At 37.6% G+C, this 14772-nt stretch overlaps 2 non-coding genes across 2 annotated transcripts; both read left to right on the top strand.

Annotated features, from left to right (window-relative positions):
• Positions 1-13102: 13102 nt before the first annotated feature.
• On the top strand, positions 13103-13176 carry TRNAP-UGG (transfer RNA proline (anticodon UGG)). The gene has a single exon. It is a non-coding gene; the product is annotated as a tRNA-Pro (tRNA).
• A 165-nt stretch (positions 13177-13341) lies between these two features.
• Positions 13342-13415, top strand: TRNAW-CCA (transfer RNA tryptophan (anticodon CCA)). The gene has a single exon. It is a non-coding gene; the product is annotated as a tRNA-Trp (tRNA).
• Positions 13416-14772: the final 1357 nt, after the last annotated feature.

Below are 14772 nucleotides of genomic sequence, written 5' to 3'. Positions count from 1 at the left end.
ATATAGAGTCAAAATCGAAGTAAGTCGTTATGATTCAACCAAGGGACGTATAATTTATAGACTTCGCAACAAAGGTTCGAACGATTAGGTGACTTTTTAAACATTTTCTTCCATGGGGATACAATTCGAGGTTCAAAATTTCAAGAGACTTATTTTCTTCAAAAGAGTAGATTCGGAATTAAGGAATGACAAATATGAAAATAAGGGCTTCTGTTCGTAAAATTTGCGAAAAATGTCGACTGATCCGTAGGCGAGGACGAATTATAGTAATTTGTTTCAATCCGAGACATAAACAGAGACAAGGGTAATCTTTCTAAAAAGGGCCTTTCTAAAGTAAGGGACCCGTTGTACAAATAAAGGATCTGTTTTGACATGAAATGGATATATCCGTATATCTCTGACTCATATTTATGAGATGCTAAAATATGACAAAACCTATACCAAGAATTGGTTCGCGTAGGAATGGGCGTATTAGTTCACGTAAGAATGGACGTAGAATACCAAAAGGAGTTATTCATGTTCAAGCGAGTTTCAACAATACCATTGTAACTGTTACGGATATGCGAGGTCGGGTGGTTTCTTGGTCCTCCGCTGGTACTTGTGGATTCAGAGGCACAAGAAGAGGGACACCATTTGCTGCTCAAACCGCAGCAGGAAATGCTATTCGTACAGTAGTGGATCAGGGTATGCAACGAGCAGAAGTCATGATAAAGGGTCCTGGTCTCGGAAGAGATGCAGCATTACGAGCCATTCGCAGAAGTGGTATACTATTAAGTTTCGTACGTGACGTAACCCCTATGCCACATAATGGATGTAGACCTCCTAAAAAAAGGCGTGTGTAGAAATAAGAATTGAACTGATTTCAAGAGAAATAAATGATTCAATGATCTGATCAATAATATTAGTATGGTTCGAGAGGAAGTAGCAGTATCCACTCGGACACTACAGTGGAAGTGTGTTGAATCAAGAACAGACAGTAAGCGCCTTTCCTATGGACGTTTCATTCTGTCCCCGCTTATGAAAGGTCAAGCAGATATGATAGGTATCGCTATGCGAAGGGCTTTACTTGGAGAAATAGAAGGAACATGTATCACACGCGCAAAATCTGATAAGATACCACATGAATATTCTACGATAGTCGGTATTGAAGAATCAGTACATGAAATTTTCATGAATTTGAAAGAAATTGTATTGAGAAGTAATCTGTATGGAACTTGCGACGCATCTATTTTCGTCAGGGGTCCGAGATGCGTAACTGCTCAAGATATCATCTCGCCACCTTCTGTGAAAATGGTTGATACTACACAGCATATAGCTAGCCTGACAGAACCAATTGATTTGTGTATTGGATTACAAATCGAGAGGGATCGCGGATATCGTATGAAAACCCCAAATAACGATCAAGATGGAAGTTATCCTATAGAGGCTGTATCCATGCCTGTTCGAAATGCGAATCATAGTATTCATTCTTATGGGAATGGGAATGAGAAACAAGAGATACTTTTTCTAGAAATATGGACGAATGGAAGTTTAACTCCTAAAGAAGCACTTCACGAAGCTTCCCGTAATTTGATTGATTTATTTATTCCTTTTCTACATGGGGAGGAAGAGGACATAAATTTAGAGGACAATCTAAACAATCTAAACAGGGGTACTGTACCTTTTTTTACCTTTCAGGATAAATTGGCTAATCTAAAGAAAAACAAAAAAGGAATTGCATTGGAATGTATTTTTATTGACCAATCAGAATTGCCTCCCAGAACCTATAATTGTCTCAAAAGGTCCAATATACATACATTATTGGACCTTTTGAGTAAGAGTCAAGAAGATCTTATGAGAATTGAACATTTGCGCATAGAAGATGTAAAACGGATATTGGACATTTTACAGAAACATTTCACAATTGATTTACCTAAGAATAAGTTTTAAATCCATTGGAATTATTTCATCTTTTTATTTTATATTTTATAAAGAATAAAGAAAGAAATGAAGAATTATAAAGAAAGAGAAGAATCAAATAAAGAAAGAGAAGAATCAAATTGGTTTTGAATCTTTAGCACAACCCGATCCGTATATTCGAAATAGATCTATAATGGATCTATAATGAAATTTAAGAAATGTATCTAGGGAGGATTCATTTTGAAGCGACTATTCCCTAGATACATACGTCATGGTATTTCACAGTTCAATCAATTTGAAAAAGACCTAAAGTTAGAGATTTATCAATAGGTAATGTTGCTCCAATACCTAACCAAAGAGCTACTGCGGTACCGATCAAAAAGACTGTTGTAGCCACTGGACGACGAAATGGATTTTGGAATTTATTAACATTCTCCAAAAAGGGTACTGTCAATAATCCCGTTGGCACTGAAACCATTAAAAGAACACCCAATAACTTATTGGGTACTGTACGGAGGATTTGAAATACGGGAAAGAAGTACCATTCAGGTAATATTTCCAAAGGCGTTGCAAATGGATCTGCTGGTTCACCAATCATTGACGGTTCTAGAACTGCTAGGCCTACGTTACATGCAATAGTACCTAGAATTACTACTGGAAAAATATATAAAAGATCATTGGGCCATGCAGGTTCGCCGTAATAATTATGCCCCATCCCTTTAGCCAATTTAGCTCTTAATACAGGATCATTCAAGTCAGGTTTCTTTGTTATTGGGATAGGTGAATTCTTATGGATCCATCCCCCGAGGGAACCGGACATGATAATTTTTCATCATCCGGCTCGAGCAAGAATCAAAGGAATAAAAAATGGATCCATATCAAATCTATATGTAATCCACACATATAATATGACTCCATGTAAAAAAATATTTGCCGAATTCCATTTTCCGGAGTTGCAACTATCCATTGCAAGCAATTCAGTTCTTACAGGTAAATGCTCAATACCCAAGTGGGCTTACAGATTTGATCATGATCAAGTGCTTTTTGGATCGTCTCATGCCTTGTGATTGGTGTTTATCCCCACAATCTCTTGAGTCTTCTTACATACAAAGGATTTACTTGTTACTAATACAGTCTAGCCTCTGTTCTTCCTTAGATCCCTTGTTTCACTCCGATAGTATCGTAGATCGGGATAGATGCAGAGGAAATGAATGCATTTCCATACTATAAGTAAGTGTAATAGATAGAAGATAATCTGGATCATGCCACATTACTTATTCCACTGGATCTTACGGAGCCTGTTCATGCACGACATGATTCGGGTCTGATCATAGAAAAGATTCTCCTCAAGCGAACCAGCCTATCCTCTCTCTGTAGAGGGACTTCCGCGGTGGTTGGAAGAGAGACACATTTGTTTGTGAATTCCAATGTGGCAGATAAAATTATCTATCTGCACGGCCCAATCAATAGGTCAAGTCACACACTCCCATAATCCATCTTCTCTTCGGAGAATCCGCTTCAACTATTCGTATCAAATAAAGAATACAATGCTTCAGAATTAGTTGAAGGGAAATATCTAAATACCATGGATTATTCTTTTCAATAATCCATGTTTGTAGCAATGAAATACTATCGGTCCTCCCCGAAATGATATATGATCGATTACAAATATCTATAATCTATCTTCTCTATAAAGGACCTGAAATACCTTGCTTACGTATCATTGGGAAGTGCATTAACATAAATACGGAAGTAAGAAGAGGTAATACAAAAGTGTGTAAACTATAAAAACGGGTCAAAGTGGATTGACCCACACTAGCACTTCCACGTAATAACTCTACCAAAGGCGATCCTATTACAGGAATAGCGTCAGGTACGCCTGTCACGATTTTGACTGCCCAATAACCAATTTGGTCCCAAGGCAAGGAATAACCAGTCACACCAAAAGATGCAGTCAATACAGCTAGAACCACACCCGTAACCCAAGTTAATTCGCGAGGTTTTTTAAATCCACCTGTAAGATACACACGAAATACGTGCAGGATCATCATTAGGACCATCATACTTGCTGACCATCGGTGAACTGATCGGATTAACCAACCAAAGTTGGCTTCAGTCATTATGTATTGAACAGAGGCAAAGGCCTCTGTAACGGTCGGACGATAGTAAAAAGTCATAGCAAACCCTGTAGCTACTTGTACTAAAAAACAAGTAAGTGTAATCCCCCCTAGGCAATGAAATATGTTGACATGAGGAGGAACATATTTACTAGTTATATCATCCGCAATCGCCTGAATCTCGAGACGCTCCTCGAACCAATCATATACTTTATTGAGATAGGTAAACCAAGGGGACTCCCCCTCTGAGAACCGTATATGAGAATTTCATCTCGTACGGCTCAAGCGGAAACACCCAAATACTGGTTGCAACGGATATGTAATAGAAAGTTTGAAACTTCTTAGCCACTTGATTCAATCATCCCTGAAGATACGAAGGAACCCAAATCCGAAATCTCTTCTTTGTGATGATAATGCCAAAATATCAAGTTGGCTCATCTGTCTTTATGGTGATCGTTATAGGCCTCTTGAATCTTCTCTTCCCCTATTTTATTTATTTGTTATTTGATTTCTTGTTTTTGTTTGTGCGTAATGCGGATTTACTATTGTTTTGTTTCCTATTGATAGGAATTCTCTTGTTGAGACCCTATGAATCGATTGAAACCTCAGATTCATACTAGAACCACGATGATTCAATAAAGCCCCCAAGCTAAGCCCAAAGGTTCTCTGAGTAAGAACCATTTGATCATCACTTATTCAATGAATGGATGTAATGACTAAAAATCCAGAGAAACATTTGTCCTTCGGTCAAAAAAGCATGATTCTGAAGGAAGAAAAATCGTTCAATTTATGAAATACCTCTCATTTTTTGGAGTCCGGTCGCGAGGTCTGAATAGTAGGTATGAATCATAGTTCAAATATTTCTTGATTATATTCCGTGCTTCAGATACTAGAATGAATATCTGACGAGGCAGAACCATCTCGATCGAGATGACAGACCCATTCTCTGTACTATCAATAGGATCAATTATAACAAGTCACACACTCATATTCCGGAAATACCGAAACAACGGAATTCCACGGTCGAACTACCGGAATAGCCTAGAAATCTGATCCCTAAGTAATTCATTTTTGATTGAAAACTAGGACTTCATGGTTCTTATGGACCTAACTCATTGAAATTCCATCCAGTAAAACGGAAGAATTATAAATCTCCAAAATAATAGATAGGAATATCGCAAACAGAGCCATTGCGACACCCATCAAAGGAGTAGTTCCCCATCCAGGGGCTACTTTACCATATTCCGAATTCAATGGTTTCAATAAATTCCCTGTAATAGTTCGTCTTGGCCTAGATCTAGAACTACCCTCAATGGTTTGTGTAGCCATAAATCCTATTGCATTGGTTGAGATCTGTTGACTTTGTATACTATTCCGTTGTAAATAAACGATCTTCTCGTAGCGTAGATCCGTCGTGGTCTTGAAATTATCTAATAATGGAAACAGCAACCCTAGTCGCCATCTCCATATCTGGTTCACTTGTAAGCTTTACTGGGTACGCCTTATATACCGCTTTTGGGCAACCCTCTCAACAACTAAGAGATCCATTCGAGGAGCACGGGGACTAGTTGAAATAATGAACCTCCCATATTGTATTGGGAGGCTCATTACTTCAATTGAGATAATAAAAAATCATTTCATCCTTTTTGTCGGAACCTTAGGTGGTTCTCGAAAAAAGATAGCGAAAAAAATTATCCCTAGAGTCGAGACTAACAGGAATGTATAAACCAATGCTTCCATGGATTCGATCGTGGTTTACAATTATAGCTTCCACACCTGTGCATTTGGGAACATTTCCCAGATAAAGTAAAGAAAGGGCAAGAGTCAAAGAAAAGGCGATGATTAAAATCAAGATTTCTACGGTACCCTAACCTTATGTCAAATCAAAAAAAAATCAAATAGAGGCAAAAGACGCTAGAGTAATGTTGTATCAGACTACTTGTCGCCTTGTAGTTGGATCTCCAAGTTTTTGGAATGTTCCAAATTCCACTTGAGCATCCAAATCAGGGTCAATACCAGCAAAAACATCTCTGAACAAGGTTCTAGCCCCATGCCAAATGTGTCCGAAAAAGAAGAGCAAAGCAAACGTAGCATGTCCAAAAGTAAACCAACCCCTTGGACTGCTACGAAAAACACCATCGGATTTCAAAGTAGCACGATCTAATTCAAAAATTTCACCCAATTGGGCACGTCTAGCATATTTTTTCACAGTAGCAGGATCGCCATAACTGACCCCATTGAGTTCGCCACCATAGAACTCAACAGTTACACCTACTTGTTCGACACTATACTTCGATTCTGCCCTTCTAAAAGGAACATCCGCTCTCACAATTCCGTCTCCGTCTACCAAAACCACCGGAAATGTTTCAAAAAAAGTAGGCATACGACGTACAAAAAGCTCATGCCCCTCTTTATCTCTAAAGATGGGGTGTCCTAACCATCCAACAGCTATTCCATCCCCATTGTCCATTGAGCCTGCTCTGAATAATCCCCCCTTCGCCGGATTATTACCGATGTAATCATAAAAAGCTAATTTTTCGGGAATTTTAGACCAAGCTTCCGATAAACTCAGATTTTCGGCTAGCCCGGCTCCAACTCTTCGATATATTTCTTGCTGGAAGTATCCCTGATCCCACTGATAACGAGTGGGACCAAATAATTCTATGGGAGTAGTTGCTGAACCATACCACATAGTTCCAGCAACGACGAAAGCTGCAAAAAAGACAGCAGCGATACTACTAGAAAGTACAGTTTCAATATTGCCCATACGTAATCCTTTGTATAAACGTTGGGGCGGGCGGACACTAAGATGGAATAGTCCCGCCAATATCCCCAATGTCCCCGCTGCAATATGATGAGAGGCTATTCCTCCCGGAACAAAAGGATCAAAACCTTCTGCGCCCCACGCTGGATTTACAGATTGTACTTTTCCGGTTAGACCATAAGGATCGGACACCCATATTCCAGGACCATACAAGCCTGTTACATGAAATGCGCCAAACCCAAAGCAAGCCACCCCTGAGAGAAATAAATGAATTCCAAAGATCTTGGGCAAATCCAAAGAGGGTTTTCCCGTACGTTCATCACAGAATATTTCTAGGTCCCAATACACCCAATGCCAGATGGCTGCTAAGAAGCACAAGCCAGAAAACACAATATGTGCCCCAGCCACACCTTCGTAACTCCAAATACCCGGATTCGTTATAGTTCCTCCTGTGATACTCCAACCACCCCATGAATTGGTTATCCCTAAACGAGTCATGAAGGGTATAACGAACATACCTTGTCTCCACATTGGATCAAGGACGGGATCAGAGGGATCAAAAACGGCTAATTCGTATAGAGCCATCGAACCGGCCCAACCAGAAACTAGAGCTGTATGCATTATATGGACAGAAAGTAACCGACCGGGATCATTCAATACGACGGTATGAACACGATACCAAGGCAAACCCATGGAAATACCCCTTATTTTATCAAAGAAAAAATAGACACTATGTAACTTTATCACATTGGAAAAGACTGATTGATGCTATGGACCTCGCCTTTTCAGTGGATTATCTCAAAGCAAGAGTTAATATTTATTCCGTTCCATTGGTAATAATTTAACAATTCTGTTCGTAGGAACAAAGAGAAGCAGATCTATTCTATACTCGATAAGTACCAATACGCAATGGGGGGATTGATCCTATTTTTGTGAGCGAATGCATAGATACTTGTTCATCCTTCGAACGATCCATTTGTACGAATTTTCCTTTATTCAACCCGTCTTCTCCATGAACCTTCCAATCTATGGATAAAATACGATAAACGACAATATTATGAAGACAATAAACCCATTGTTACGTTTCCACATCAAAGTGAAATAGAGTACTTAATTTTTCTTTCATTTTATGCCTATTGGTGTTCCAAAAGTACCTTTTCGGAGTCCTGGAGAGGAAGATGCAGTTTGGGTTGACGTATAGTGCGACTTGTCAGACATATTGGGTCATATGGGATTTCCCCGTTCTCTCCCCCGATCGAGATATCCTCTGTTTCACCCAAGAAAGATTGATTAAACCATCAATAATTCAATTCGGAGCGTGAAGTGCAATGCAATTAGATCAATTTATTTGTTGGTTGGGGATCAATATTCTCAATTAGAAGAATTTATGGTTGGCTTGGACCAATAAAATGAAGTATCCAGGCTCCGTTCAAAAAATACCAAATTGGTAATCTATGTATGATTACTACTCGTATCATAAATGATCCCTATTTATACCTCTAAAACTACCAATTAATGGAATAATATGATTAGTCGAATATTTGGCGGAAGGCATGAACATGAAAACGAATTGAAAAAAAAAAAGAAGTCGGAACAAAAAGAAGCGGTACTGTGATCATTTGTCCTATATGTGCAAATAGAATTCGGGCAGATCTTTACCCGGAGTAGAGCATAAACCTAAAAGAATTGAAGAGGCCCATTTAGGAACAAGAAAATTACATCGTGATTTGGATCTCGATGAAAGAATACATCAATGAGGGGTTAGTTCGATAAGTTCAATGAATTCTTTTTTTTTTTTCGCAATTTTGATTTTTTGAACCGTATGCATCCAAAGGTGCGTGTGCGGTTCCTAAGGGATACAATTTTGTCCTAATCAACCGACTTCATCGAGAAAGATTACTTTTTTTAGGACAAGAGGTTGATAGCGAGATCTCGAATCAACTTGTTGGTCTCATGGTATATCTCAGTATAGAGGATGATACCAGGGATCTGTATTTGTTTATAAACTCTCCCGGCGGATGGGTAATACCAGGAATAGCTATTTATGATACTATGCAATTTGTGCCACCAGACATACATACAATATGCATGGGATTAGCCGCTTCAATGGGATCTTTTCTCCTAGTCGGAGGAGAAATTACCAAACGTCTAGCATTCCCTCACGCTTGGCGCCAATGAGTTTTTTTTTATTTGAGAAAAAAAAAAGAAGACTATGCCTTCGCCATATGGAATATGAATAATAAGTAATAATAGCATGGCACTTCGAGTTCGATATGAGCAAACTATTATTTTTTTTTCATAACATAACATGAGATTATATATCGAGATAGTAGTATGAAACAAAGGTTATTTACGATTTGATCTTATGTATCGGGGGTCCATTTCAGCGTCACAAACCTTTTTTTTGCTTTCACACCAGAAGCCTCTTTCCGATATTTATGTTATGAAAGAGTACGAAAATGAAAAAAAAAAAAGATCATTTTTTCCTTATTTGATCGGATCATAAAGAAACTTTGGGATTGCTGAATCACAGACGAGATAAATATATAAAGCAACGGAACCATCATAGTATTTTTTGACTCCTCCGAAAGGAAAGATGGTAAATGGATCATTCAACGATCTGGGTCTGATGGATTCTATTTGTCTCTTTCTTCGATGGAAGGGAAAAGGAAATTCCATTGCGGAGCCGTATGCAATGCATAAAAGATGCCTGTACGGTTGTTCAATTCTAATTCTATCTTTTTATTCTTGTTATTCTTTATCCCTTCCCTTCGACCGATCGTGCGAGATAGAGGAACCGTTCATTATGTTATATCATCAGGGTTATGATCCACCAACCTGCTAGTTCTTTTTATGAGGCACCCACAGGAGAATTTATCCTGGAAGCGGAAGAACTACTGAAACTCCGCGAAACCCTCACAAGGGTTTATGTACAAAGAACCGGCAAGCCTTTATGGGTTATATCCGAAGACATGGAAAGGGATGTTTTTATGTCAGCAACAGAAGCCCAAGCCCATGGCATTGTTGATGTTGTCGCGGTCGAAAATACCGGGGATTTCACATAAATTCTTGATTCCATTTCGAACCATAATTCGAATGAGCCGTGATTTGATATTTTATCTTCTTAACCTGGTAAAATATTATATGAAATGGAAGTAATTCATAATCATCCGGTTAGGATCGATCTAAACCAGCCCATTCTGTATACGATTCAGCATGCCAACTATTAAACAACTTATTAGAAACACAAGACAGCCAATCAAAAATGTCACGAAATCCCCTGCCCTTCGAGGATGTCCTCAGCGTCGAGGAACATGTACTAGGGTGTATGTGCGACTCGTTCAGATCATGATCTGGAACAAATGAGACGATTTTTCCAGTATCAATGACCAGTACCAATGAGTAGGATAGAATGGAAGAACTCCATTCCATTCACTATCTCAAAATAAAGATCTATCATATACCTCTATTGTGTATGGAATTTATGGTTTCCATTGGTGCAAATCCAATCACCTCGATTTGAGATGAAAATCAATTCCCCATTGGTAGCAAATGGTTATCCATTAAGCGGGGAAAATAGTATTTTAAAAGCAGAAAGATTATGCTTCTACTCTTGCAAGAACGGACTAACAGGGTTAGCTACCTAGCCAACCTTCATAATTAAATGCCGTCACTGTATGGATGGATCTCATTGTGAAAAGACCTATATACTGGATAATTTTATGGGTAGAGCCAAAGAGTGTGAACTGTACAAGTTACTAATAACATTGATTAAATGGGGGAAGGAGCTCCGGTGTATAGAGAGGACCTCACCGTTTAAGAAGTAATCATAGAAACGATGGAAGCCACTATTTATTTATTTCTCCATTTTTCTCTATTTATTACTACCTATTTACTAGATATTTTATATCTAATATCGGTACAATTTCTTATTCCGAGGTGAAATGCCTGGAAGAAATCAAAAATCGTGGTTGGGAAGGTCATAGTAGCAAAAGCCATTGGAATTTTTATTTTATACATCGGAAGAATCCGTTTTGTTACTAATAAACTAGGGGAGGGGAAAAGAATGACTGAAAGAAAAGAAATCAATTAGTTATTCATCAAGGTTTCATTTGATTCAATGACCAGAGTTAGGCGGGGATATATAGCTCGGAGACGTCGAACAAAAATTCGTTTATTTGCATCAACCTTTCGAGGGGCTCATTCAAGACTTACTCGAACTACTACTCAACAGAAAATGAGAGCTTTGGTTTCCAGTCATCGGGATAGATGCAGGCAAAAGAGAGATTTTCGTCGTTTGTGGATCACTCGGATAAATGCAGTAACTCGTGAAAATGGGGTATCCTATAGTTATAGTCGATTAATGCACGATCTGTACAAGAGGCAGTTGCTTCTTAATCGTAAAATACTTGCACAAATAGCTATATCAAATAGGAATTGCATTTACATGATTTCAAATGAGATTATCAAATAAGGCGACTGGAACGAATTCACCGAAATGATTTAAACGGAGTTCCCCGGAGAATGAACTCCGGGAAGGTAGAGTAGAAATGAATATGATAAATATTAGAAATGAACGAACACTTTTCAATAAAAAAAAATATTTTTTCTTCCCCATTCATTCTTTTTTTTTTTTTCTTACGACGCGACAATCAAGTATCTCGGCTTTTTCGAACAAAACCTCAATCTGAGTTTGAATTCCAATTAGAGTTTTGATTCAATTGAGAAGTAGGCCTATTTATTTCTGGTTTTAGGACCAGCAGTTCTAGGGGTCGACTCGGTTCTTTCAAATTGTTTCTCATTATTAAGAAAAGGTAACGAAGATAAAATACGAGCTTGTTTTATAGCAATAGTAATTAATCGTTGTTGTTTCAAGGTCAATCTATTCACTCGTCTAGATAATATTTTTCCTTGTTCACTAATAAATCGACTAATTAAACTCATATTTCTATAATCAATTCGATCCCCCGATCCAATTGGGGGCAAACGCCTACGAAAAGATCGCTTGGATTTACGAAAGGGTCGCTTGGATTTATCCATGATTTATTCCTTATCTCTAAAATCTTATTTCTTCATTCATTTCGGTTTCGGATCCGACCGAAATAGTAATAGTACTTGATTTGTTTATATTTTATATATCTATCTATATGTAATTTTGTCCTGTTCCTTGGAAGGGTGGAACAGACATTCTATTCTGTTCGATCTATTTCTTTATCTCCCCATGAATCGTATGCTTGTAACAATAAGGACAGAATTTTCTCAAGTCCAATCGACTAGGCGTATTGTGTCGATTCTTTTGAGTAATATATCTGGAAATGCCCCGCGATTCCTTATTTAAATCATTTCGGACACAACTGGTACATTCCAAAATAACTCTTATTCTGACATCTTTACCCTTGGCCATGAACCTCCTTTGGATTTTGGATTCCCTCCACTCTTCTATTTTCGATCTGAATCGAAGAATACGAAAAGAAGGAAAAATAAATAGAAGTTGCTAACTGATAACTCGAAATCCAATTATGAAAGATTTCGCTGCAATCAATAGAGTAATAATAAGTAATACAATTATTTCTAACTATCCATTATTTCTAATCCCAGTCAGTATTTCATTTACTATCTTGTATGCTCTTGAACAGCCTGTCCTAGACCCACATTTCTATTTCTGTTCTCCCTCTATTAATTCTATGCTGAGCCCGAGTTTCGCTGAGGTTTAATCCACTTTTCTTTCTCTTTCCTTCCTAAACAACTTAAAAAAAAAATTCAAAAGGGTGGATTAGTCACAGAGAATTTGTTGTATCTCTAATCTTCTTCACCCCTTCCCATGTCAATAACTAGAATGAAAAAAAGGGGAATGTCAACGCATCTGGGAATAAACGATTGATCTCTATCAATAGACCTGCTAAAGACCCGAACCATAGCGTAGTTAGCACAGGTGCCACGGAGAGATATGTTTTTATATCTCGCATTGAAAATCCTCCTTCTTTATTGGAATACATATATGATCAGATGTATCTGTAGCTAAAGATCACTTGTATTTGTACACGAAATCCCTAATCCCGAACTAAAATGAAAATGAATATGTACAATAATCCGGTGGATTAGATCTACTTGTCCCTAAAACAGAAAAAGATGACCCTTTCTTACTGAGCATTACCGATAAATATTCATTTTTTTATACGTTAGGTTTCATATGTATATAATTCTTTGATTATATGAAATCAAAAAGAAGAAATGGCAAGAGAAATTGTCTCTAGATATTAGGAAATAACGATGTGGAAAACAAGACAAGGATTCCCTACAATGAAACTGTACAACAATTGAAAGGGATGTAGCGCAGCTTGGTAGCGCGTTTGTTTTGGGTACAAAATGTCACGGGTTCAAATCCTGTCATCCCTACCTATTACTTCTCCTATGGGCAGTAACGAGGGATCAGTTGAGATCGATTCAAATTGGACTGGACTGGACATAATTTTGCATTTTATGATACTACATGCATGCAAGGTGTATTGGGTGTACAAAAAGAATCCCTTTCTTTACAGTTGTATCTCCTGTCATAAGAAAGCGCTCTTAGTTCAGTTCGGTAGAACGTGGGTCTCCAAAACCCGATGTCGTAGGTTCAAATCCTACAGAGCGTGATTCTGTTTTTGTAATGTTGAATCACAATAAAATAACTTTACTAACTTGAACTGCAACCTGAATTTGACCTCCTGCAGCTTAAGAAGGAGGTCAATCAAAAAAGAGATGTTACTCAATCAAAGGTCCAACTGATCTCCGCGTCTGTATTGTAAATATGCAGTTACGAATAATCCGGCCAAAGTAATAGGAATTAGACCTAAGACGATTCCAAATAGAAAAACTTCAATCATTTCAATTTGTTGGAAAGGGTAAAAATAGAGGTAATATCTATCCCTAAATATTACTCCGAATCACCCATGAATCTCAATGATCAAGAATTGGTAATTAACGCGGGAAGGAACTATCGAATACCTGAAATCTCACAGAACTATTTATTTTGATGAATTATTCATTCAATTAATTTCAAATAAGTCGTATCTTGCTCAGACCAATCAATAGAGCTGGGGTTATAGTTGAAGCAGCTAGTAGAAAACCGAAATAACTAGTTATAGTGGGCATGAAGGAGCTAAATGAGATACGTTCTTTTTTTTTTACATATGTTTATAAAGCACTTACCTAAGTTTCAATTTTTGCGAGATGTGATGATCAGAAAAAATACCAATTGACAGAATCAGTTCCAATTGAAAGTTCTTGATTCATCAGTCATTATAGACGGCACTGACAAAGATAGAGTAGCAGAGGTAGAAAAAAAAAAAAAGATTGATTTATCATCTGTGACATCTACCAATGTCGGGATTTCAAATCAACAGATTCATTGAGCAACTCGTGAGTAAAGTAATAGTCAGAAGAACTGTGTCGTGTAACTTCATTCAAAAATGAAATTATCTTTGAATAACTATAGAATAAAAGAATTGGATTTCAAAAGAATTTCCATTTTGACCATTTATTTCTTTTCTTTTTCAATTTATCAATTCCTATTATCCTTTTAGGTTCCACAGTCTGTCTTTCCATATCATGGAGTTCCATCCTTGTAGCTAGGTCAAGAAGGAACCTTTGGATCTAATCCAGTAATGGTTGCATCACGAATATTGATTGTTCAAACTATTTATTGTTTCTTCTCTTTCTTTCATCGAATACTATCTACTACTGTAGAACCAACCAATTACTTGAAATGAAAGGATTAGAAAAAAAGAAAAATATCTTTTCTACAACCATGAGAGGGGATTTCTATATTTTGCATCTAATTGAATTGTGTGGAATATGATAATCTCGTTCATTAATTATTAGAACTAGAACCCGTTGACTCAAACTTTACTAAGAACTTCAGTTTCTAGTCCAAAGCCAATACTTGAAACCCTATACTACAGAAATTTGATCAATTTTTGATTGAATGACACGCGGTTCCGCATAGACAAG

The sequence above is a fragment of the Tasmannia lanceolata genome, unplaced genomic scaffold (genome assembly GCF_043159265.1).
Source record: "Tasmannia lanceolata isolate RefF3 unplaced genomic scaffold, GAP_Taslan_0.1 ptg000984l, whole genome shotgun sequence".
NCBI lineage: Eukaryota > Viridiplantae > Streptophyta > Magnoliopsida > Canellales > Winteraceae > Tasmannia > Tasmannia lanceolata.
The sequence above is the reverse complement of the archived record's forward strand: the minus strand, read 5'-3'. Positions and strand labels throughout refer to the sequence as shown.